At 57.4% G+C, this 24,273-nt stretch overlaps 1 protein-coding gene across 1 annotated transcript in view; it reads left to right on the forward strand.

The window, feature by feature from the left end:
* Window positions 1-15,867: 15,867 nt before the first annotated feature.
* The window catches only part of OSBPL5 (oxysterol binding protein like 5), a 66,095-nt gene continuing 57,689 nt past the window's right edge, over window positions 15,868-24,273 (forward strand). Inside the window, exon 1 of the mRNA XM_061407340.1 lies at window positions 15,868-15,970. The gene's annotated coding sequence lies outside the window, so the exon portion shown is untranslated. The remainder of the gene's footprint in view (window positions 15,971-24,273) is intronic.

The following is a 24,273-nucleotide window of genomic DNA, read 5'->3' on the forward strand; positions in this document are numbered from 1 at the left end:
GGGGCGTGCAGCCCAGCCAGGCATGCAGAGGCCCCCCCACCCCACGTCATTCCTCTGCCCACCCCCCGAAACAGAGAGCAGATTGATATTTACACAGCAGGTGTGGACATATGAAACAAAACCTCCCCACCCAGAGAAGGAGGGTAGAAACCCTGGGACACCGGGGTCCCCTCCACCTTCCCGAGTCTGCTGGACCCTGACGGACAAACCCAGACAGACAGGCAGCTGCCTCCCTGGGGCTCACAGCCACATGGGCTCAGCTCCAAGGAGGCTAAGGGGAAGTTGGCTGAGCCGGGGGATGTCCAGGAGGACTTCTAGGAGGAGGCGAGGCTGGAGCCAAAGGGGGCTGCAGGAGCGGGCTTTCCTAATAGACTCGGTGCAGGCTGGGGGCCATGTGTCCCTGTGGAGGGAGGGCGCCAGGCACACACAAGGCTGAGGGACGTGCCCTTCCATCCTTTAATTCTTCTTTCCTGCATGTGCTTGGCTCACACGCAAACCAGCCCTGGCGTGGAGCTGCACACTCACACACCTTGGCTTCCTTCTAGAAGTCGCTGGTTCCTGAACAGCCCTGCCCACCGGCCAGGCCTGCTCCCTTCCTCTCTTGGAGCCACCCCTCTGCAGGATGCCTCCTTCCAGGGCCTTCCCTTTCTGGTCAGCTGCCCTCTGGCGCCCTGGACCTTAGGTTGAATACATGTAAGGACGACCTGGAGGCCCAAAGCGCTGACATCCCCTCCACAAGCCAGTGGCTCCCCCCAGGGACCCTGGAATCTGCATTTGGTGGCTCTGTGCTGGTGGGCCCCCAGATCCTACAACCCCGCGTGGGAGCCCATCTGGTTACCAGTGGTCATCAGCCCTCCCCAGGAAGCCATGCCAGTGGATGGACACAGCTGCCCACCAGCCCTCTGCCCGTGTGCAAATATTTACCAAGACGGCTGTGCAAGGACCCCCAGTAAGGCCCCCACGGCTGATCACAGTTGCTTGTAATAAAGCATCACATCTAACAAGGTGGGGAGATTTTCCAATACTTACAGTGATTAAAATTGGAGCTCTTAAAGTTAAAACAAGAGGGCGGACCCCCAACCTGCCCACCTGGCCCAGCCCAACCCTGTCTCTGCTCTTTGATGAGTATGTCCAGCAGTTTTCAACCACTTATGGAGCAGATGAGCTAATTTTCTGTGTGGTTTGCCTGTTACTTGCTTAATATTTATGTATTTGTGTGGCTGTGCTGGGTCTTAGTAACAGCAGGAGGGATCTAGTTCCCCGACCAGGGATCAAACCCCCTGCATTGGGAGCGTGGAGTCCCAGCCACTGACCCACCAGGGAAGTTCCTGCCCATTACTTTGTAAATCCTCATCTACTCCAAAAATTGCCTTTCTCTGCACGCATGCTCTCAGTAAGAGGCCGGTCCTTCCTGCCCCCCAGGCCATGTCATTCCCATAGGCTCGATCACCCATCAGCTCTGGACAGCAATGGGAATCCAGGGATAGCCCAGCGGCCCGGGGCATCCATGGCCCGCACCTCTGTGGGGATGGGGATGCGAGAGGGAGAGACCCTAAGAGGCAGCCTGGGTGTGGATGCTGCCTCTGGGGCCTCCAGGAGCTGAACGCATTGGGGACCTCGGACTGTGCCATCAGGCTCTCTGGGGCCAGAGGTAGTTAGCATTTTAATTGAATTTTGAAGCCCACCCCACCTCCACCAAGATGAGTGGCACTGCCCAGTTCAGCAGCCCTTGTCCAGTGACAGGACAGAACCGCTGACCCCCTGGAGCTAAATGCGATTGATTGGACAGGGCGACAGCAGAGGAGACCACGGCAGACACACAGGGTGTCATCAGACTCAGCTGTGAGGAGGCCAGGGACGGAGCCCAGCCCGGCTCCGCTCTCCTCCGTGCGCCCTCGGAGGACCTTGCGGAGAAACACCCTGCCAGGCCCCCCAGCCCCACCCAGGCCTGAGATCCGTGCAGGGAGGCCCATGGCTCTGGGTGACCGCCTCCCAGGGAGCCATCCCCGTCGCCCAGCAGGAAGGCCCTGCTGGCTCCCCCCTCAGGCTCTCCTGCACCCTCGCTAAGTTGTGGACTCCCTGGAGAAACGGAAGCAGCAGAATGTATGGACATCCACGTACAGAAGAGATGGACTAGGAATCAGCTCACACAGTCATGGAGGCCAAGTCCTCCACTGTCCATTGCAGTGATGCAGTTCAGCCTGAGTCTGAAGGCCAGTGAACCAGCGGGTCCCGTGTCCGAGGGCAGAAGAGGACATCCCACCTCGTGAAGAGAGTGAATCCACCTACCCTCAACCTTTGGATTGAATGACGCCCGCCCAAATTGGTGAGGGCCATGCTACTGGGGAAGAGCAGAGAATAGCCCCAGAAAGATTCTTGAGAGTCCCTTGGATTGGAGATCAAACCAGGCAATCCTAAAGGAAATCAACCCTGAATATTCATTGGAAGGACTGATGCTGAAGCTGAAGCTCCAATTCTCTGGCTACCTGATGCGAAGAACTGAAACACTGGACAAGACCCCAGTGCGGGGAAAGATTGAGGGCAGGAGGAGAAGGGGGCAACAGAGGATGAGATGGTTGGATGGCATCACTGACTCAATGGACATGAGTGTGAGCAAAGTCCAGGAGACAGTGAAGGACAGGGAAGCCTGGCATGCTACAGTTCCTGGGGTCACAAAGAGTCTGACAGGACTGAGCAACTGAATGACAAGTCTTCACTCAGTGTAGAGTCAAAGGCTGGTCTCTTGGACTTCCCTGGGGGGTCCAGTGGCTAAGACTGCGTTTCCAATGCAGGGGCACTGGGTTTGACCCCTGGTCAGAGAATTAGATCCCAAGTGCCTGCAATTAAAAATCCCGCATGCCTCTATGAAAATCCCTGTGTGCCTCAACAAAGACGGGGCGCAGCCAAATAAATAAATGTCTTAAAATGCTAATGTCTTCCAGAAACACTTCCCAGACACACCCAGAAATCACGTCTTACATCACACAGTAGATGATCTGTATTTTTTAAGTATCATGAATAATGGAAAACATTTCATTTCCCCTTGAAAACTAAACAATGGGGATTTTCCTAGGTTGAGTGTTTTTATTTATTTATTTATCTAATTGGAGGCTAATTACTTTACAATATTGTAGTGGTTTTTACCATACATTGACATGAATCAGCCATGGGTGTACATGTGTCCCCCATCATGAACCCCCCTCCCACCTCCCTTCTTCCAAGAGTTTTATAGCTTTGGCTATGCCGCTTAAGTCTTTAATCCACGTTGCGTTAATTTTGTACCTGGTGTGAGGTTAGGGTCCAGCTTCACGCTTTCCTTGTGGAGATCAGTTTCCCAGCACAATTCGTGGAAAAGCCTGTCCCTGTGTCTTTTATGTATTTATTTTAAATGTTTTATTGAAATAGGGTTGATCTACAACATTGTGTTAATTTCTGCTGCACAATAACAAGATTTAGTTAAATTTATATATATATTCTTTTCCATTGTGGTTTTTTATAGAAAATCGAATCTAGTTCCCTCTGCTAAACAGTAGAAACTTGTTGTTAGCGTTTCAAAATCAACCTACGTATTGATCATCTTATTGGCTGGGATTTTGGAATGCTGTTAAATAGGCCTGGAGAGAGTGGATGTCTCTACTTTGTTCCCAATCTGAGCCAGGAAACTTCAAGTCTGTCACCATAAAGTTGCTTTTCCTGCATCCACTGAGACGATCATATGGTCTTGCTTCTTTGGTCTGTTGCTATAGTAAATTACACTGATTGATTTTCAAATGTTGAACCAGCCTTGCATTTCTGTGATAACTCCTAGTTGACAGTGTTATATATTGCTACACTGGATTTGCTAATAGTTTGTTGAGGATTATTGCATCTGTGTGTTTGAGAGTTCATGGTTTCACTCATCTGTGAGCAAGCTGAAGGGAGACCCACTGGGGAGGAGGTCAACTCTGACCTCAAAGAGCTCATGTCTGACCCCAAGGGCCATGCGGGTGTCTGACCACACTGCAGAAGGTGATGTGGTTCAAAAAGGAAAATGTGTTTCCCTGCTACCTCTCTGGAGTCTTGGTACTCTCTTGAGGGCTGGGAGGTGTGTTATCATCTAAAGATGGGGGCATGCTGAAGCACCAAAAGGTCAACATCACCTAGCCTGGGGCAGAGTCAGCTAGAACCCCGACTCCTATCCCAGCCCTTGCTGATTAACTGTCGTTGCTTGGAAACCTCTGTTGTGAACTGAATGTTTGTGTGTGTGCATGCGTGCGTGCATGCGTGCGTGCATGCGTGCTCAGTCGTGTCCAGCTCTTTGCAACCCCATGGACTGTAGCCTACAGTGCTTCTCTGTCCATGGAATTTTCCAGGCAAGAATATCGGAATGAGTTGCCATTTCCTTCTCCAGGGGATCTGAATGTTTATATCCTCCCGAGTTCATGTGTTGAAACCTTAATCCCCATGTGGTGGTTTTAGAAGGAGGAGAGGTGATTAAGTCATGAGGGTGGAGCCCATATGAGTGAGATTAGTGTCTTTATAAAAAAGACCTCAGAGAGAGAGTGCTCTCTCTCTCTCTCCCTCTCTCTCTCTCCCTCTCTCTCTCTCTCTCCCTCTCCATCTCTCTCCCTCTCTCTCTCTCCCTCTCTCTCTCTCCATCTCTCTCTCTCTCTCTCCCTCTCTCTCGCTCTCTCCCCACCCCCTCTCTCTCGCTCTCGCTCTCTCTCTCTGTCTCTCTGCCTGTCTGTCTCTCTCTCTCTCTCTCGGCCTTGTGAGGATGCAAAGAGAAGGTGGCAGTCTGGAGCCCAGGAAGACAGCTCTCCCTTGACCCCCATTGCGTTTGTACCCTAATCTCAATCTTCGAACCTCCAGACTATGATGAGTAAATTTGTTTAGCAGCCACATCGCCTGTGATATTTTGCTGTCACAGCCTGAGCTGGCTAAGACATAGGCTTGGGTGGATATCAGTTTTTTTTATTTTCAAAATATACCTGAATCTGCCCACTGCTCCCAACTTCCCCTTCTACCATCCTAAAGTAAGTCTGGACCACAGGAAATCTTTCTAAAACCCACCCTGTCTCCATTCTTGAACCTCCGGAGCCAGAGAAATATTTTTTTTTAACAAGGTCATAACATTCCTTTCTCAGAAACCAGCAACTCCCACCACCGTGCCCCACCCAATTTGGTCTCCATCACCACGAACATGGAACTCCACACGTGGTACAGAAAGTCATGCATGGGGTAGAGGGATAGGGCGCCAGTCTCCATGGCCTCACCTGGTACCCCTTCTCCACTGACCTCTGCCATCATGTGAACACACCAAGCCCATGCCTGGGCACCTGCTGTTCCTCTGCCTGGAAGACGGTCAGCCCCGAGGTGCCAGGGCTCGCCCCTTCACTTCACACAGGTTCCTGCTCAGAGGTCAGCCCCGTTCTCAGAAAGCTCTCCCTAGCCACCGTCTCCAAAGAGCCCAGCATGCTGTGGCTCCTCCCAGCCCCTTACGCAGCGCCCCTGTCCTTCACAGCCTGGGTCAGAGCAGGGCCTGCCTTGCTAGGGTCTGCCTTCAGACACTTGTTTTCTGTCTTTGATTGTGAGCAACATGCAGGCCGGAGCCTTGCTTTCCTGTTCTCAATTGACTCCCCTGTGCCTGGAATACTATTATAGCACTTAAGAGAGGCGCCATCAATATTCAGTGAGGGAGAGGAGGAACAGAGGGGGCCCCGGGAGCATCCCGAGTCCAGGAGACAGAGCTGAGCGGTGATGGAGGCTGTGCCCATCTCTGCCATCTCCTGCACAAAGTCCCAGTCCCAGCACCTTGGCCCCACACTGTGAAGGGAGGCCATGCTGCTGGGGGTGAACCTTCACGTGATACCCCCCCGTGCAGGCACTGGGCCAATGCTTTTATCTGCAACTCACCTGCACCAGGACGGATGTTACCTCAGTGCCGGCTCTGCATGACAGCCAGGACGAAGATGATGTGGGCAGACACCTGTCCCCATGCCTGGGGCTTAGTGGGTCGTCAGCAACAGCAACCATCATTAGTAACATTCCCAACTAACAGCTAGAAAACGGAGACTAAGCAAGCTTGAGCAACTTCCCAGAGTGTCTGTGGAGCCAAACAGACTGGAGTTCAGAGCCCGCTCTGCCAGGTGATTTTGTTTAATTTTTCAAAAACATCAGTGTTCTCACTTGTAAATATGGATAATAACACCTACTTCATAAAGGTCTCTGGCAAGTGGAGACGATGACTATAAACCACTTAATACAGTGTCTGGCACATAGTAGATGCTCAGCCAAGGGTAGGTGGTAATCATGGCAATGATGATGCTGTGATGGTGGTGGTGGTGCTGGTAATGACAGTGGTGATGGTGGTGATGGTGATGGTGGTGATGGTGGTGATGATAGTGGTGACGGTGATGATAGTGGTGATGGTGGTGATGATGGTGGTGATGGTGGTGGTGGTGATGATGGTGGTGGTGGTGATGATGGTGGTGATGATGGTGGTGATGGTGGTGGTGGTGGTGATGATAGTGGTGATGGTGGTGGTGGTGGTGGTGATGGTGGTGATGGCGGTGGTGATGGTGATGGTGGTGGTGGTGGTGATGATGGTGGTGATGGTGATGATGGTGGTGATGGTGGTGGTGGTGGTGATGATGGTGGTGATGGTGGTGATGGTGGTGATGATGGTGGTGGTGGTGGTGATGGTGGTGGTGATGGTGGTGGTGGTGATGATGGTGGTGATGGTGGTGATGGTGGTGGTGATGGTGATGATGGTGGTGATGGTGGTGGTGGTGATGATGGTGGTGATGGTGGTGGTGGTGGTGATGATGGTGGTGATGGTGGTGGTGGTGGTGATGATGTTGATGATGGTGGTGATGGTGGTGATGATGGTGGTGATGGTGGTGGTGGTGATGATGGTGGTGATGGTGGTGATGGTGGTGATGATGGTGATGATGGTGGTGATGATGGTGGTGATGGTGGTGGTGGTGATGATGGTGGTGATGGTGGTGATGGTGGTGATGATGGTGATGATGGTGGTGATGATGGTGGTGATGGTGGTGGTGGTGGTGGTGATGGTGGTGATGGTGGTGATGGTGGTGGTGATGGTGATGATTGTGGTGATGGTGGTGATGATGGTGGTGGTGGTGGTGATGGTAGTGGTGATGGTGGTGGTGATGGTGATGATAGTGGTGATGGTGGTGGTGGTGATGGTGGTGATGGTGGTGATGGTGGTGATGATGGTGGTGATGGTGGTGGTTGTGGTGGTGGTGTTGATGGTGGCAGTGATGATGGTGATGATGGTGGTGATGGTGGTGATGATGGTGGTGATGGTGGTGATGATGGTGGTGGTCATGGTGGTGTTGGTGGTGATGGTGGTCGTGGTGATGATGGTGGTGGTGATGGTGGTGATGGTGGTGGTGGTGGTGTTGGTGGTGATGGTGGTCGTGGTGGTGATGGTGGTGATGATGGCGGTGGTGATGGTGGTGATGGTGGTGGTGGTGGTGGTGATGGTGATGATAGTGGTGATGGTGGTGATGATGGTGGTGATGGTGGTGATGATGGTGATGATGGTGGTGGTGATGATGGTGGTGATGGTGGTGATGATGGTGGTGGTGGTGGTGATGATGGTGGTGATGGTGGTGGTGACGGTGACGATGTTGGCGTTGGTGGCCATGGTGATGACAATGAAGATGGTCGTGGATGAATGAATGAGGATGGCAAAACCTGGATTGATACCCTGTTCTGACTCCAAAGCCCCGGCTCTTCCTGGAATCTTGACTCCAGCTTCTGTGATCCTCTGTGTCAGTGGTTTTCAAAGCTTTTAGTCTCAGGATTCTTTTCATTAAAAAAGAAATTATTGGGGACCACAGTGATTTGTTTCTGTAGGTTAGTCTATCAATATTTACTCTGAGTTTTAAAAAATATTCATACTTATCCCTTTAAAAAGAAAAATGAAAGACGCATTATGTTGATAACACAAATACCACATTATGTATGAAAACCAGCTATATATTCCAAAATATAAATAGTGAGTGAGAAAAGCAGTATTATTTGACATTTTTTTTGACAGTCTTTTTAGCGTCTGGCTTAACGGAAGCCAGTTGGAGTCTCACGCCTGCTTCTGTGTTCCTTCTATCGCAGTCTCACACGACGTAGCCTCCAGAAAGTTCCACTGTTAAATTGTGAAAGAATGAAGTGAAAAATGAAAACAGCATCCTCGTATTTTGGGAACAGTGGTTTTCATGTCTTGGACCCTAGAACAGTCTGGGGACCCACCAGCGTACCAAGTTCACACCATGAGAAGTGCTGCTCTAGGTCCTCCAAATCTAGTGGAACGTTCTCAGCTCCCGTTGCCCCCGCATTCCTGCAGGGCCGACAGAAATGCCTGGCGCCCCAGCTCGCTTCAGTGCGGACTCACATGTGACCTGGGTGACGGCCTTCCCATCTCCAGTCCTCGGCCCCCTGTACATAATATTGCTCGTCTTCTCCAAATTCTGCCTGCTGACCCAACCCAGCCCATAGGAGAGGGACTGGTTGGCAGTGGCCAGTGAGTGGGAGCAGGGCCTGAGACCACTGGCCAGACCCAGCCCTGCAAATCTGCAGGGCATCCCTGCTGGGCAGGTTTCCACGTCTTGAAATGAAAGGTCAGCGTGGCTGGCTCCACGCACAGCTTCCTGCGGGCAGATCTTTTGCTTCCGTGGCGCCAGGCAGCAGCCCCAAGCCCTCCTCCAGACATCAGAAGGGAGGATGTGCCGCAGTCCTTGCAGTCCTCCCAAAGTCGGGCTGGAGAAAGCCAGCCCTCAGCCCCAGCATGTGCTTGCCAGAACCCCGCGTCTCCTTCGGAACACTTCAGGCTGGCTGGAGATCACCAGCCCCAGAGGCAGCTCTCCACCAGGACTCAGGGCTTCTGTGTCGGTGGGGGTGGGGGGGAAGCCCTTGCTGCCCTCCCATCCTCTGTAACTGAGAACAAAGACAGACTTCTCACTTGGGACTGAGACCAGAAAGGGCAAAGCCCGGATCAGCTCTAGTCTATGGCTTTCAGGACCCTGATGCTGTGTCCTCAAATGAAGACTCAGAACAAAAGTATTTAGAACAGGAAAGAAGTTCAGCAAACTTGGGGCTGGCTCAGTGAAGCAGAATGCAGGCCTTCAACACGAAAGCAGATACAGGACGCCCGGGGTCCCTGCTGCAAGGGGTGAGTCACGCCCCCCAAAGATATTCCTCCCAAATCCACGCTGGAGCTGAGGGCTGGCTTTCTTCAGCCCGACTTTGGGAGGACCGCAAGGACTGCGGCACGTCCTCCCTTCTGATGTCTGGAGGAGGGCTTGGGGCTGCTGCCTGGCGCCACAGAAGCAAAAGATCTGCCCGCAGGAAGCTGTGCGTGGAGCCAGCCATGCTGACCTTTCAAGACGTGGAAACCTGCCCAGGAGGGATGCCCTGCAGACTTGCGGGGCTGGGTCTGGCCAGCCGTCTCAGTGTGGTCTCATATCCAAACCCGTGCCTGTGAGTGTGAGCTTACCCGCACAAAGGTTCTTTGCAGGTGAAATTGAGGACTTGTACAAAATCCTAGATTATCCTGCTGCTGCTGCTAAGTCACTTCATTCGTGTCCGACTCTGTGCGACCCCATAGATGGCAGCCCACCAGGCTTCCCTGTCCCTGGGATTCTCCAGGCAAGAACACTGGAGTGGGTTGCCATTCCCTTCTCCAATGCATGAAAGTGAAAAGTGAAAGTGAAGTCGCTCAGTCGTGTCCGACTCTTAGCGACCCCATGGACTGCAGCCTATCAGGCTCCTCCGTCCATGGGATTTTCCAGGCAAGAGTACTGGAGTGGGGTGCCATTGCCTTCTCCGTGGATTATCCTGGAGGGCCCTAAATCCAATGACTGTATCCTTACAGGAGAAAGGAGAGGAGAATTTGAGACTGGGACACACAGAAGTAGAGGACTGTGTCAGCGACTGGAAGGATGTGAGGGTGAGAGGAGCATGGAAAGGAGCCAGTGAAGACTGAAAAAAAGAAAGCATGATGTAAAAGCAGAGAACTGGGGTTTTGTTAAAAACATTTTTTGGCTGCGCTGGGTCTTCCCTGCTGTGTGCGAGTTCTCTCTCGTTGCCGGGAGTGGGGGGCTACTCTCTAGTCACGGGGCCCCCGCCTCTCACTGCGGTGGCCTCTCGTTGCAGAGCGTGGGCTCTAGGGTGTGGGCTCAGTAGCTGTGGCACACGGGCTTAGGTGTCCTGCGGCACATGGAATCTTTCTGGAGCAGGGATCAAACCCATGTCGCCTGTACTGGCAAGCTGATGCTTAACCACTGGAGCACCAGGGAGGTCCAAGAACTGTGTTTCATTTGGCACTGGGCCTTGACAGATGTAATTAAGTTACTTCTCTAAGAAATCCTGGATTATCCTGGAAGGCCCTAAATCCAATGACTGTATCCTTATAGGTAAAAGCGTTAGTCACTCAGTCATGTCCTACTCTCTGCAACCCCATGGACCCCTCTGTCCTTGGATGCTCCAGGCACAAATGCTTGGAGAAATGGGTAGCCATTTCCTTCTCCAAGGGAGTTTTCCAGACCCAGGGATCGAACCCAGGTCTCCTGCATTGCAGGCAGATTCTTTACCATCTGAGTCACCAGAGAAGCCCGAAAGTAGGCGGTGTGTTAGTTGCTCAGTCCTGTCTGACTCTTTGTGTCACACGGCCTGTCATCCACCAGGTTCCTCTGTTCATGGGATTCTTCAGGCAAGAATACTGGAGTGGGTCGCCGTTTCCTTCTCAAGGGGATCTACCAGACCCAGGGGTTGAACCTGGCTCTCCCACATTGCAGGCGGATCCTTTACCAGGCTCTCCCACACTGCAGGCGGATCCTTTACTGTCTGAGCGACCAGGGAAGCTTATAGGATAAAGGAGAGGAGAATTGGAGACTGGAACATGCAGACGTGCTAAGGACTTAAGCCTGGGGGACAACCTCTCAGACTGCTCAGAGAAACTGCTCCGAAGAGTTAAGGGAGCAGCCAGGATATATAGGAGTTTTGTGACAAAAACCAGGTAATCAGAACATCAAAATATTGCTGTTAATTTAAAAAAAAATTAGACATCTCAAGTTAAGGAACTTAGCAGTTTTCTGTGTGTGGGAATGTGCAAGAGTCTGGGCTCACTGGAGCCGTTCCTTTGATTAAACCTCGGCTGTCTGGGGCCAGCATCCTGCTTTTCTCCATCCTGAGTCCCCGTGGGGTGACAGTCAGGACAGCTGCAGTGGCGGGCGGCCTGGTGGCTGCAACATCCTTTGTCTGCCGATACGGCAGGTGACATTCTCTGTCCACACCAGCAAGCATGCGGTGGGCTCTGTCCAGCTCGGGGACCTCAGGCATTCCCCAGGCGTGTGCCCGCCCCCCTCACAGCAGTGCCCACCTCCATCCACACAGGAGGGCCAGAGGCAGAGTCTGCCGGCCCAGATTTCACCCCTGTGACCACAGGGAGGTCTGAGCGTGGGCACATGGCCATGTCCATGCGGCATCCAGCATCGCGCATCCCACACACAGCCTCTGGAGCCCACGTCAGTGGTTCCTGTGGAGTCCCTGAGAGTCTTGGTAAATAACACCTTCCTGTCCCTCCAGGTAGAACAAGTGCTGGGGTTTGAGTGTGTCCTCCTGAAGGACAGGGGTGCATATGTGAGAGAGAGAGACAGAGGCACAGAGAGGGAAACAGAGAGACCGAGAGGGAGCCATCCAGGCCAGGACGGCTCAGGAAGCCCGGGCCTGGTGCCCACATGACTCAGAATGCCCAAGGGAGCTTCTCCAGCTGAATTTCACAGGTTTCCCTGAGAAAGAGCAGAGAGCAGCCCCTCCCAGCCCCCACACCTGGCTCAGTGACTCAGCCCAGGAAGACAGTGTCTCCTGGGACGGAGCAGGAGGGACAGGCATAGGGGTGCAGTGCCTCTCTGCGGGAGCTGAGGCCGCAGGGACGGGGCTGGAGGATGACCCCTCTCGGCACGCCCAGCCCCAAGGAGGGGCACGGACAGCTGGCCTCCCGCACCTCAGCTAGACCTCCAGGCGTTCAGTCCTGCCTAAGCCTCTCCCGGGGCTTCCCTGGTGGCTCAGCTGGTAAAGACTCCGCCTGCAATGCAGGAGACCCAGGTTTGATCCCTGGGTTGGGAAGATCCCCTGGAGAAGGGAACAGCTGCACACTCCCAGTATTCTTGTCTGGAGAATCCCATGGGCAGAGGAGCCTGGCGAGCTACAGTCCATGAGCGACTAACTTTCAGTCCATGAGCGACTTTCCCTTTCAGGCCACTCCCGAGCTGCCTGGCCTGGAGCTGGTCACTTCACCTCGACAGGGTGGGGATGGTAACCCTTGTCTCCAGGCAGAGGAGAGGTTGCAACCTAGCATGCCCAGAAAGTGAGGACACAGCGCCTGGCACCTGGCAAGCTGGCGATCAATGCCGCAGGTGTTCTTACGATGGACTGCTGGGCTGTGGAGACCACACTGGGGCCTCACGTACCCCTCGCAGGAGAGTCACCTCAGCCCCGCTGCACAAGCGAGGAAACTGAGGCTCAGGAGCTGAGGGTCTCCTAGCAAAGAGGCTCTGAGCTGCCCCTGAGTGTCCAGCAAAGTCCACAGGCCGCATGCTAGGGATGGATCTGCTCTGCGGCCAGCAGAAGACAGCCGGCCCAGGTTGGCCTGTCCTGGCCGATCCCTGGGCCACTCCGCTGCTGCCCTGGGCCCAGTGAGGAGGCGGGGACCCAGCTGCACCCCTTATACCTGGGCCTTATTTTCCTTACCTGAGAAATGGGGAAATAGTCACTGCTGCCTCTGCCGCTCCGCAGGCATGAAAGTACCCAGCACCCACCTGGCTCAGGCCCCTTCCGGGGGGCCAGCCCAGCCAGCTCCCGCCGCAGCCCACCTGGGAGGCACCCTGTCAGACACCCCTGTTCCTAAGCGTTCTGGCTGCTCTGCCCTGCCCGGTGAGGCAGCCAATGCAGCGAGGGGACAGGGGCCCCCAAGGGTTTCCCTCTGGGCCTGTGGTCTTCTTCATCAGCAGGGTGGAGGGGCAGAGCTCAGAGGCTCAGGGACAGCTCTGGACCAGGCTGTGGGGAGCAAGAGCCTGGAGACCTTTTGCTGGCTCGGTGCCTCTGTCTCCCCGCCTGTAACCTGGAGCCTGTTAGGACCTGCCTTCTAGAACTGGGGGGAGGATTGGAGTCATCATTTAGAGCCCCTTGGCATGGCACTGGGGACAGGGTGGCGGTCTACCTGCAAGACCCGTGGGGGCTCCTGCAACCCCCATGGGTGGACCACCCAGAACTAAGAAGCGACCCCAAGGGTGACAAGCACACCCCCTCAAGAGCAGGGTGTCTTGGCCTCGGAACGGCTGACATTTGGGGCCAGACTGTTCCCACCGTGGGTCTCTCTCCTGGGTGTGATGGGTGTTTGCTGGCCACCCTGGCCTCCCCCAACTGGAGTCCAGGAGCACCCTCAGCTGTGACAAGCAAGGGTGTCTCCGGACACTACCCGAGGTCACCTCGAGGAGGAAGGCAAAATGCGCCCAGCTGAAGACTGGTGGAAACTGTGGAAACTGTCTTAACTTTAAACTGTGTTCACCTGAGAAAGAGTTAAGTCCTCCGTACCTGCTGCTGCTAAGTCGCTTCAGTTGTGTCCGACTCTGTGCGACCCCATAGGCGGCAGCCTACCAGGCACCACCATCCCTGGGATTCTCCAGGCAAGAACACTGGAGTGGGTTTCCATTTCCTTCTCCAATGCATGAAAGTGAAAAGTGAAAAGTGAAAGTGAAGTCTCTCAGTCGTGTCTGACCGTCAGTGAACCCATGGACTGCAGCCTTCCAGGCTTCTCCGTCCATGGGATTTTCCAGGCAAGATTACTGGAGTGGGTTGCCATTTCCTTCTCCAATGCATGAAAGTGAAAAGTGAAAGTGAAGTCTCTCAGTCGTGTCTGACAGTCAGCGAACCCATGGACTGCAGCCTACCAGGCTCCTCGGTTGATTGGATTTTCCAGGCAAGAGTACTGGAGTGGGGTGCCATTGCCTTCTCCGTACCTGCAGGGGGCCTTTAAAGAAATCTTACCTCTCCCAGGCAGATCATGGGAGATGTCCTAAACTCAGAACCAGGGCTGCTCTTCAGAGACCTGCAGCCCCTTCCTCTGGGTTCACTTGAGGGGTCTGTTGCTTCCCCGGGGACTCACGGAGTCCTGGCCCCTGAGACAGGTGAGGAGACCGAGGCGCAGAGCTGCACGGCAGCTCCTGGATGTGAAGCCCGCCCAGTGCGGCCCCACGGCCCCTGCGGCCAGCCCCCGGGCTTCTCTGCCCCACACTCGGCCAGGTGCCCCTTTGACCTCAGCGGTGTCGTTTCATAAACGTGAGCTGGCTTCAAGCAGCCAGCATCACAGTGACTGGAGACTCTCCCTACTTCAGGCCCCTGAGACCTCCACCCCAGGGGACGGCGGCTTTGTTTTCTTCCTCCATTCCCTGTGGGTTGGCCCTGACAACCAGCCATTGGCCAGGCTGCCGGCAGCCGCACCCAGCCCCAGGCAGAAGCTGTGAAGAGCCTCCAGGCTGGTCTCCTCAGCCCGTGTGTGTGGAGCAGATCCCACCCCGACGAAGCGGAGAGGTCCCATCATGGCCCTGAGCATCTTGTCTGAGCAGCTCTGCATCCAGAGGCCTCGCAAGGTGACGGTGAGGTGGGACGAGTCCCGGGGGTGAGGCCAGACCCACCCCGCACACCGCACCCCTTCACCCACTGTGCTTTGATGCCCTGGGGGAACCACCCCTGGCCCAACGGGGTGGCCATGAAAATGGCCATGGTCTGAGGCCACCCACCTGGCTGGTTGGGGCAGAGCTCTGGTAGGAAGTCCTGCAGCCGCTCCCCTGCGAGCCTGTTCAACTCAAGGGGCCGGAAGGGGCCTCTCTGGGCAGCCCCCCAGCTCCGCCTGGCAGTCAAGCTGCTTCCTTCTGACCACCAGGCTCAGGAAACGCTCCAGCAACATGGGGCGCCAGGGCTCAGCCGAAAGTCAGTCGTGCCCCTTAGAAGGGAGCAACTGAGACTTTGGAAACCCTATCTGGTCTGCCAGGCCTGGAAGTGGGTGGGCCTGGCTCCAGCTGGTCTGCCCCTGGGGGACAGGGTGAGAGGAAGACCCCAGCAGGTCCTGGGGCACCCGGGAAGGGCTGGGGGAGACCCCTGACCTCCTCCACTCCCCCTGGGGTTGTTTAGCAGAATTAGAGCCTCTTATGTGTACAAGAAGGTTTCAGGGTCTAAAACGGTCTCTGAGGGCAGAAGGGGTGAGGAGGACACAGGAGGAAATTCACAGGAAGGCAGGCTCCTGGCAAAAAATAAAAAAGAAAATAAATATATATATGTATGTGTATGTATATACATCCTGAGAAAGAGGTGCTGTTAGAAACGCCAGTGTGAAGCAGTGTCCATCTAACCACACACGGCGGACAGGGACAATGGCCTCGGAGTTCTGGGCTTCCTCTTAAGCTCTGGTGCCTTCCACCTGGGGGAGAATTGGTAAGAGCCTTGGGCTCAGAAAGAGAGGGGTCTCCCCACACCCTGGCTGGGAGCGGGGTGCTGGAGGCCTGCAAGCATCTGTGACCACGACGGGCCCTCCCACACCCCTCACCCTGGAGGCTGACCCCAGTCACCGCCAGCACCCCTTTTCCGGAGGAGGGTCCGCACCCCCGTCGCGGGGCGGGCTGGGGGTAGGGGAGGAGCCCCGCAGCGGGACGGGTGAGCGGGGCGCAGCCCGGCAGGGGCGGGGGTCCGAGGCGCGCCGGCTCCGCACTGCGATCCCGCCCGGGTTTTGCGGCCGCCGCGCCCTCCGTCCCTCCGCCCTGCCTCCTCTCCTCCGCCCCGCGCTCCCTCCCTCCGCTCCCGCGGTTGGATCAGTCTTTTGGCATTTCCTGCAGCCGGGCCGCGTCGCCAGCTGAGCCCCCGCGCGCCCGGCCCGGCCCGGCCCGGCCCGGCCCAGCGCGCCCCGCTTCTCACGGTAGGAGCGCCGCGGGCGGGGAGGGGGCGGCAGGGCTGCGGAGGCGCCGGGGAGCGGGCGGGAAGGGGGCCGGAGGGGCTGCGGCCCGGAGGGTCGGGAGCGTCCAGCCGGCCGCCGGTTGGAGCGGGGGCGGGCTGCGGGGTCGGGGGAACCCCGTGCCAAAGTCTGCGGACCCGGGGGACAGGGGCGCAGCCCTGCAGCCCCCGAAAGTGACCGGCCCTGGGGAGCCCGGGGTGACGCGGGGACGATCGCAGACGCGGGCGGCTTTGGGGGGCGGGTGGTGCTGAACGTGAGGTGCGTCGGGTAACTGGGCTCCCAGTTTGGGGGGCTTGAAAGAGGCAGCCTGGAGGAGCCGCTTCTGTGTCCCCGCTCAGCCCAGACCCAGGGAGTCTTGAAGGGGCAGGGACTGCGGGGAGGGCGCGTGCTGCCTTTGCTTGGGGTCTGTATTGGGGTCTGGATTGCGGTCTGGCCTTCCAGCTCCGGGCTTGGTCTGTGTTCCCAGTGAGGCTGCCTGAGCTCGGGAGTGGGGGGGGACCTTTGCTGTCCCCACCCCCCTCCTTCTCTAGACCACTGAGCCCCTGAAGACTCGGAGCCTCCAACATTGTTCCCGGGACATGAGTCTGCATGAGGGTCCTGTGCACCTGAGGATGCCTGGGTGTCGGGGAAGGGTGGGATGTGAGGTCGGGGTGCCAGCAGCCCTGGGGGGCAGCCACTGCCCCCTGGGACCCCCAGGGACAGCCTGGACCAACCCTCCACCCACCCCCCACCCCCGCCCAGCTCGGCAGTCTGCTGTGGAAGACCCTGGAATCGGGGCTCTGAGTGGCCCCCGGGGGGTGTGGACAGGCCCCGCCATGGGGAGGTGGGCTTCTCTGCCCCCAATCATCATGGGCCAGGCCCCGGCCAAGCAGCTGGTTGGGTTTCCTCTGTCTCACCATTTGGAGGTTTTTGCAACTCGCTACTCGGTCTGCACCAGAGATAATCTGCCGGAGCCCCTTCAAGGTGCTCTTTACAGGCTGACCTCTGTGGCTCCCCCTGCCCCAGGGACGCCCCCAGGCCGGGTCCAGCCGCAGTCTGGTCACAGCCAGGGTGGGGACCTGTGTGGGCCGGGTGGGCCGGGTCCCAGACGTCAGAGCCCTGCCCTCAACAATGGCAGGCAGAGTGGTTGGCCTGTGGCTTTTACCCATTTCCCTGGCTGTGTGAGGCCACGCCACTCCTTGAACTTGACGGGCTTTGTGGGCCACCTGCAGTTGGCGGGTGCGTCTGGACAGCTCCCCTCGGGCTCCAGGTCTGTGGTCCCATTGTCTGCCTGCACCCATGCAGGGCAGGGCCCGGCTGCCAGGAGGGCAGGCACTCGGTGCGTCTGTGTGGTCTGTCTTGCCAGCTGTGTTTAGAGATGGTGACAAAGCAGATGGGCCAGGTGGAGGCCCGCCAGCTGCCGGGAGTCCTGGGCCCTTCCTGGGGAGGCCGCAGTGCCGACGTGGACCCATGTGGGCAGTGAATCCTGGACACCGGAGAAAAGCCCCTCGTTCCTGGACCTGGGGGTCAGGCTGGCCTGAGTCGGGCTAAGGGGTCAGCTGAGTCTCCAAAGGTCAGTTCCGGCTCTTTCCAGAATGCCGGCCGCAGTCCTTCCCCCCTAGGATGGTCATTACGGTGCTCAGAAGGTCCGGGGGTCAGTTTCTGTCCTGAAATCTGTCTTCCTGGAAGCTTCCTGAACTGTGCAGTCAGGTGACACGCTGCACTTGGAGGAGGGAGAAAACCTGGGTGACAGGCCAGTGCTTTCAAGGTTGTTGGGTGTTTTCAGCAGGTGTTTGGGGGACTTGCGCTTCCCGCTGATGCCGTGGTTAAGCCAGAGTGTGCGCGTGTGTGGTGGTACACACACGCACACCCACACAATGCACAGGTGGACGAGACTGCACCCAAGGTGATGGAAGCGTGCCCGCCCCGCTTCCCGTTCACTCAAGGGACAGGTGTGCAGCCGTAGTTAGGAAGAGTTACCCGGGTGAGGCCTGAACCCTGGGGCTGGGGGCTGTTCAGGGGCGCATGGCGTGCGTCAAAAGGATCCCCATCTTTTGGATTTGAAGGGAGGGGTCCACAGGTCGGGTAGAACCGCCTGGCTGCTCTCAGGAGTGGTGGGGAGCCAGGGCGGCACAGTCAGGGAGTGGGGGCAGGGTTGAGTGGCCCCTCCGAGGGCCGGGCGTGCTGTTCGAGGCCGTCACAGAGGAGCAGAGGGCTGCTGTCGGGGCTGGACTTGCCCTGTGAGCCCTCGGGTCGAGGGAAAAGCCCCGGGGATGAGCTCTGTGCAGGTCTGCAGCTGGCCTTGGTGGCTCGTCACCTTCAGTGGCTGGGGAGCTGTGTGAGCAGATAGAACTCGTCCAGGGAATGGTGGTGTTGAGGACAAAGGCCTTGGACTTTGGATTGTGTGTCCTCCAGCGTTGCAGCTGCTCCAAGCCAGGATTCCTGTGTGCCCGTGGGTGTAGAGTTGTCATATCCTGGTATCCCACTAAGGGGAGTGGGCACCTGCTCTGTGGTCAGGATTGAAGTCAGGCCCCATCGAAGGCCAGGGCTTAGATGCGACTTGGGTCTGGGACAAAAGGACTCTGGCTTCGAGTTCTTTGTCCAGTGAGGTAGCTGGGGAATCGGCCGTCAAGGTAAGAAGCGCTGCACACCCAAGACATGGAGCCACCTGGAAGTGCCCCTGGGAGTCCCCGAGGACGGAATCCCTGCGCCCGAATCACAGGCCCTTGGAATTCAGAGAGGGAGGCTTGAGGACCGTTGGGAGGGGCCCTGGAACCACCCGGCCGGGCCCCGGGAAGCCGCAGGGCCGTCAGAGAATTGCCAAGGTTATCTGGGTCATGAAGCCAGTGAGAGACTGTTCCCACGGCGCAGGACACGAGCGAGCCTGGTTGGCCAGCCCCAAGGGACCCACTGGGCCCTTGGCAAAAGCCTCAGAGCCAGCACTGTGCTCACCTCTCAAGTCCACCCTCCACCCACTCCTGTCTCCAGACTGGCCTCTGTTCCTCCCTTCCAAGGTGCGAGGCTTCGTTTTCTCAGCACCGTGATCCGTCGTCTCTGAAACCATCTCCATCCTGCATCCGTTCAGTTGAGTGGATGGATACAGAGAGAGCAGCTGGGCCCACGGCAGGCAACGTGTTGGCATTTGGGTTATCCTTCACTCGTTGCCTGATGTACCCTGGGGCTCTGACCCCCAGCCTGGCACACAGTAGGTGCTGGTGTTCCCTGGGGCTCTGCCCCCCGGCCTGGCACACAGTAGGTGCTGGTATCCCCGGGTCTCTGACCACCAGCCTGGCACACAGTAGGTGCTCAAATGAAGCAGTAGAATCGTCTTTGCCCAGGGACACCCCATCCTGCCTTTCCCTCCTGGTCTGTGGGCCTCACCAGCATTGGCAGGTGGGACACCTGAGTGGCCTGTGCCCTCGGAAGGACGGACCCAGCCTGCCCCCTTCCCAGGGGTCCTGCCATTCCTGGATTGGAAGTATTGTGTGCAGAGTAGCTGACCTGGGGGAATGCCTGATATTTACTGGGTGAATGGAAGGGGGCCTAGGCTGCCCAGGCCCTCTCTGACCCTGGCTGAAATGGAGAGGGGGGAGCTGCAAGGGTGTCCAGGCCCCACAGCTGGGCAGTGCCACTCATAACCCAGTGAAGGACTGCTTTACAGGTTAACGAGCACATGAAGCGGGGGTTATGGGGCACCCCCTCCCACAGGCCGCTGGCCAGCCTGACTGTTGTGACCAGCTGGGGGTCACTTTCCTTTCTTCAAGGCCAGGGTGGGATTGGGGACCAGGATTAGACAAGTCCCCAGGAAGGAGGAAGGGGCGATGGCCCAGAGGAGATGAACCAAGCCAAGGGCCTGCTTCTGAGCCAGGAGGGAGGGAGCCTTTCGGTCCTTGACAGACAGTGGGCAGGGGCAGTGCCTTTGTCCCTTCCCTTGCTGGCTGGATCACAGCCAGCGCGGGCCCATTTTCAGCAGCTTCCACTTGAGTAAAAGTGCGTTTGCTGTGGGAGGGTTCAGGTGGCGGTATTGATGTGCCCGCCTATTGGGGTGAATACGGCACAGGGGAAGTGGCTTAAAGGGCCAGGCCTGTGCAGGGCGTGGGGAGGGTGGGGCGGTGGGGCAGTCTGTGCCCGCCTGTGCGAGAGCCCTACAGCAGAGCCCGTTAATGGGCCGGGGTCTCCCAGGGGTTTGTCACTGGGGCTGTGCTGGCTGCAGGGGCAGCTCCTCGGGGGCTCTCTCCAGCCTGCCCTTGCTGGGAGAGCCGCGTCCCCAGGAGGCCAGAGGGAGTGGCCGGAGGGTGAGTGGGAGAACAAGACCTGCCTGGCCTGTCGGGGAGGGTGACGCTCACCCACCCCACTCAGGGGTCACCGTGTGGGGCGGGGCGGAGCTGGGGAGGGACCGGCCCCTGAGGTCTGCAGACTTGAGCACGGAACCTTCCAGGTCAGAGAGCCCAGGGACAGGCCTCCGCTGTTATTTATTGACACGTTTGCTCAATGTGTTTTTATGGCTTTGCTGCTGGACTGGGTGTGGGGCGGGTGTCACAGCCAGTCCTCACTCACCCTCGGGGGGACACCCAGAGGTCCGGGGCCCTTGCACATCCTCCTGTGGACCTTGAGCTTGTGGGGCTCGTCACTCCAACCCCGAGGACAGGGAATGGGAGGAGTCCCCCTTCCCCCACCCCGACCCGCCTCCCAGGGGGGACCTAAAGGCCAGTGTGGCATCTGGGGCAGGGCTCTGAGAGTGTGGCCAGACGTGGCCACGGACGAGCCCCTGCCCGCTCGGGACGCCTCTATGTCCACATCCTCGGTGCCCCGGCCGAGGCCCTCTCTGGATCAGTGCTCAGCCACCCAGAGGGACAGGACAGGCCCTCCTGCATAACCCTGTCCCTGCGGGGAGTCTGGATCCCTGTTAGCCCGTCTGCCAGCTGGCCTGGGCTGAGCTGGCCGGCCCCCAGGGCCCTGGTGCAGGCCTGGGGTTGGAGGTGGGCCTGGGGTAGATAGCGCCAGGCATCATGGTGGATTTGGGGGCTGAGCCAAGGAAGAGGCTCGGGGATTCCTAGCCCAGGCCTTGGGGCCAGCAGTTTCTTTACTCTCCAAAGCTCCGTTTCCCCTTGTGTAACCCGGGCCCTCCGCAGTCCCAAGAGAAGTCAGGAAGTGGGTGACCATCGGCCACGTGTTGGTGATGTTGGCCAGGCACATGGAAGGGCCTGGGGGTCTGGGGAGGGCAGGGGGGCTGAGGCTTCATTTTAAAGCCCAAAGGTGAGCGCAGGTGGGGAGAGGACTCCTCCCGCAGATAGAGAGCTCCAGCTCCCTGCACCTAGATGGCCTTTAGCATTTAGCATCTCCTGAGTGCAAACTGACCCACAGAAGCAGCCTTTGTCCCGATGTCCTGAGTGAGTGCAGACACTCACCTGAGGCCTCCGTCTCCCCTCCCCAAGCCAAGCTGGGCTTGAGGGCCTAGGGCTCACAGGGTCCATGCAACTCCCACTAAAGAGACAAGGAAACCATTGCCCTGAAAATGCAGAGATCACCACATGTCCTCACCAGGCCTCAGTTTCCCCATCTGTGAAAGTGTCAGTCACTCAGTCGTGTTTGATCCCCATGGACTGTAGCCTCCCAGGCTCCTCTGTCTGTGGGATTTTCCAGGCAAGAATACTGGAGTGGGTGGCCATTTGCTTCTCCAGGGGATCTTCCTCACCCAGGGACCAAACCCAGGTCTCCTGGATTGCAGGCAGATTCTCTACTGTCTAAGCCACCAGGGAAGCCCTATCCGTAGGTCTCCCTTAAGACCCCCAGATCTTTGCCATCCTGTGTCCCACATTCCTGCCCGCCTAGACGGGGAGTCCCAGGGCAGGAGCTTGAGAGAGGGGGCATCCAGAGGCCCATCTCTAGAGGGCTTGGGTCCCCAGCACCTGCCCTTCCCACTGCTTTATAGCTGAAGGTTCCAGCAGGTTTTACGTGGAAGAAAGTGTTCACTCATTTTCAAAAGTGTGAATGCCATAAGACTTGGGGTTGGAAATCTCTCCCCGAGCCCCTCGGGTTCACCCAGGACTTGGTGTCACTGAAGCGGATCCCTGCTGCTGCCCGTAGTCTCTGCAGTCCTGGGGCAGGACAGGAGGGGGCTTTGCTAGTCGCCCACGAGGGCTGCCCCGAGTGAGCCCTTTGGGGGGCCTGGTGCCCCTCCTGCATCCTCCACCCGCTTCTGGAGCGAAGCCGGCAGCCCACTTTGAAGAGCCCTGACCCACTCCAGCCCACCCACACTGCTTCCGCTTGGGACCCTGCTCTGAGTTCTCCACGCTGCCTCTGGAACTCAGCTCCCGGCCCTAGGGACGGGTCCCCTGGGGGGCAGGACCCACAGGCAGGACCCGAAGGTTGAGTGAGTTTTATCTTTCCCCAGATCCCAAATCCAAGTACTGATGCTGTCGTAAACAGTGTGTATCGTGCCTAAAAACCGTATGAAAATCCTTTTACCGTTTTAATCTAGGTGTCTAACCAATGTATTTATTCTAATAAGTATACTCTCAAGCTTTTTAAAAAGAGGGGGATGGGAAGAGCCCCAGCCCTTGGTCCTGAGAGGCTAGGAGAGTTTGGGGTTGCCAAGGCAATGGCACCCCACTCCAGTACTCTTGCCTGGAAAATACCATGGACGGAGGAGCCTGGTGGGCTACAGTCCCTGGGGTCTCTAAGAGTCGGACACGACTGAGCGACTTCACTTTCACTTTCATGCATTGGAGAAGGAAATGGCAACCCATTCCAGTGTTCTTGCCTGGAGCATCCCAGGGACGGGGGAGCCTCGTGGGCTGCTGTCTGTGGGGTTGCACAGAGTCAGACATGACTGAAGCGACTTAGCAGCAGTAGCAAAGACGACACGTTGACCCAGAAACATCAGAATTCAGCCCCACTGGGTGGCCCGGAGGGTGAGGACAGTCAGGAATGGGGCCCGGTTGCTTGTCCATTTCAGTGGCCAGGGTGGGTCATCCTTGCTGGTCGGTAGTGAGCTCTGGAGGCCCCTGGAGAGAGGGGAAGGCGTCCCCCCCACACACACACCGAAGTGGAGTTTCAGTGCTCAGCTGGCCGCCGGGACCTCGGCCACGCAGTCCCGCTTTTTTTCCCACGCAGACCTTCCCTGGGCTGGGCGTCTCCCCCACCAGCAGCAGCGGAGGCCTGTCCTGCAGGAGAACCTTCCAGCCGCCTGGCGCTGGGCCGGTGCCCTCTCAGCCTGGGGCAGCCCCCACCCCCCAGCCCCGCCCTGCTCTTCCAGGTTGCTGGGCGCTCACTCTGATGTAATCGGCACCTCTGTGCCTTAGCAGGTGCTGAACCCCTGCCTGGAGCGCCCTTCCCGCTGGCCTGGCAGCACCCAGCAGGCCTGCGGGGAACACACCAGGCGTCTGGGCAGCGCAGCCCCGGCCCACCACCTTGTCTGCGGGCCCTGCATGGGTCCACCTCACCCCTTATCTGCGCTTCTCTTTTGCCCGAAATATACTATATTAAGGGTGGCTTCCCAGGCGGCGCTCATGGTAAAGAACCCGCCTGCCAGTGCAGGAGTCATGAGACGTGGGTTTGATCTCTGGGTCAGAAAGATCCCCTGGAGGAGAGCGTGGCAACCCACTCCAGGATTTTGCCTGGAGAATCCCATGGACAGAGCATCCTAGCGGGCTGCAGTCCATAGAGTCACACAGAGTCGGACACAACTGAAGCGACTTAGCACATATTATATTACATTTTATAAATATTTTTTAAACCGAGGTGATGCTGATTTACAAGAGGATGTCGGTTTCATGTGTGTATAGGATGTGTATGTGGTACTTCGAGCTCTGTATCCTCCGCGGCGTGCTCACACAGGGTGGTCTGCACCCCATCCGGCACCGATGACCCCTTTACCCATGTCACACGCCCGTGCCCCCCAACCACGGCCCCTCTGTATCTTTTTGGCTTGTTCACTTGTTCTGGCTTTTTTGTTTGTTGCTTAGATTCCACATACGAGTCAGACCCTGCAGGGTTTATCCTTCTCCATCTGACTTGTTTCATTTAAGCGTAATGCCCTGGGATCCATCTGTGTTGCCTCAAACAGCAGGCGTTGGTCTTCTCTCGTGGCTGAGCCGCGTTCCACTGTGGACACACCACCTCTTGGTCCAGACCATCCCTTCTCCCCTGGGGCTGGGGCGGGTCTCCGGGCCAGAACCCTGGGCCAGGCCCTCGCCTCCGCCCGCTTGCTGGGAAACTGTCCCTTGTTTCCTGACGGGTCAGTGAGCCGCTGCTCCTGTTTGTTTGGTTTGGGTGTTTTGTTTTAG

The sequence above is a fragment of the Bos javanicus genome, chromosome 29 (genome assembly GCF_032452875.1).
Source record: "Bos javanicus breed banteng chromosome 29, ARS-OSU_banteng_1.0, whole genome shotgun sequence".
NCBI lineage: Eukaryota > Metazoa > Chordata > Mammalia > Artiodactyla > Bovidae > Bos > Bos javanicus.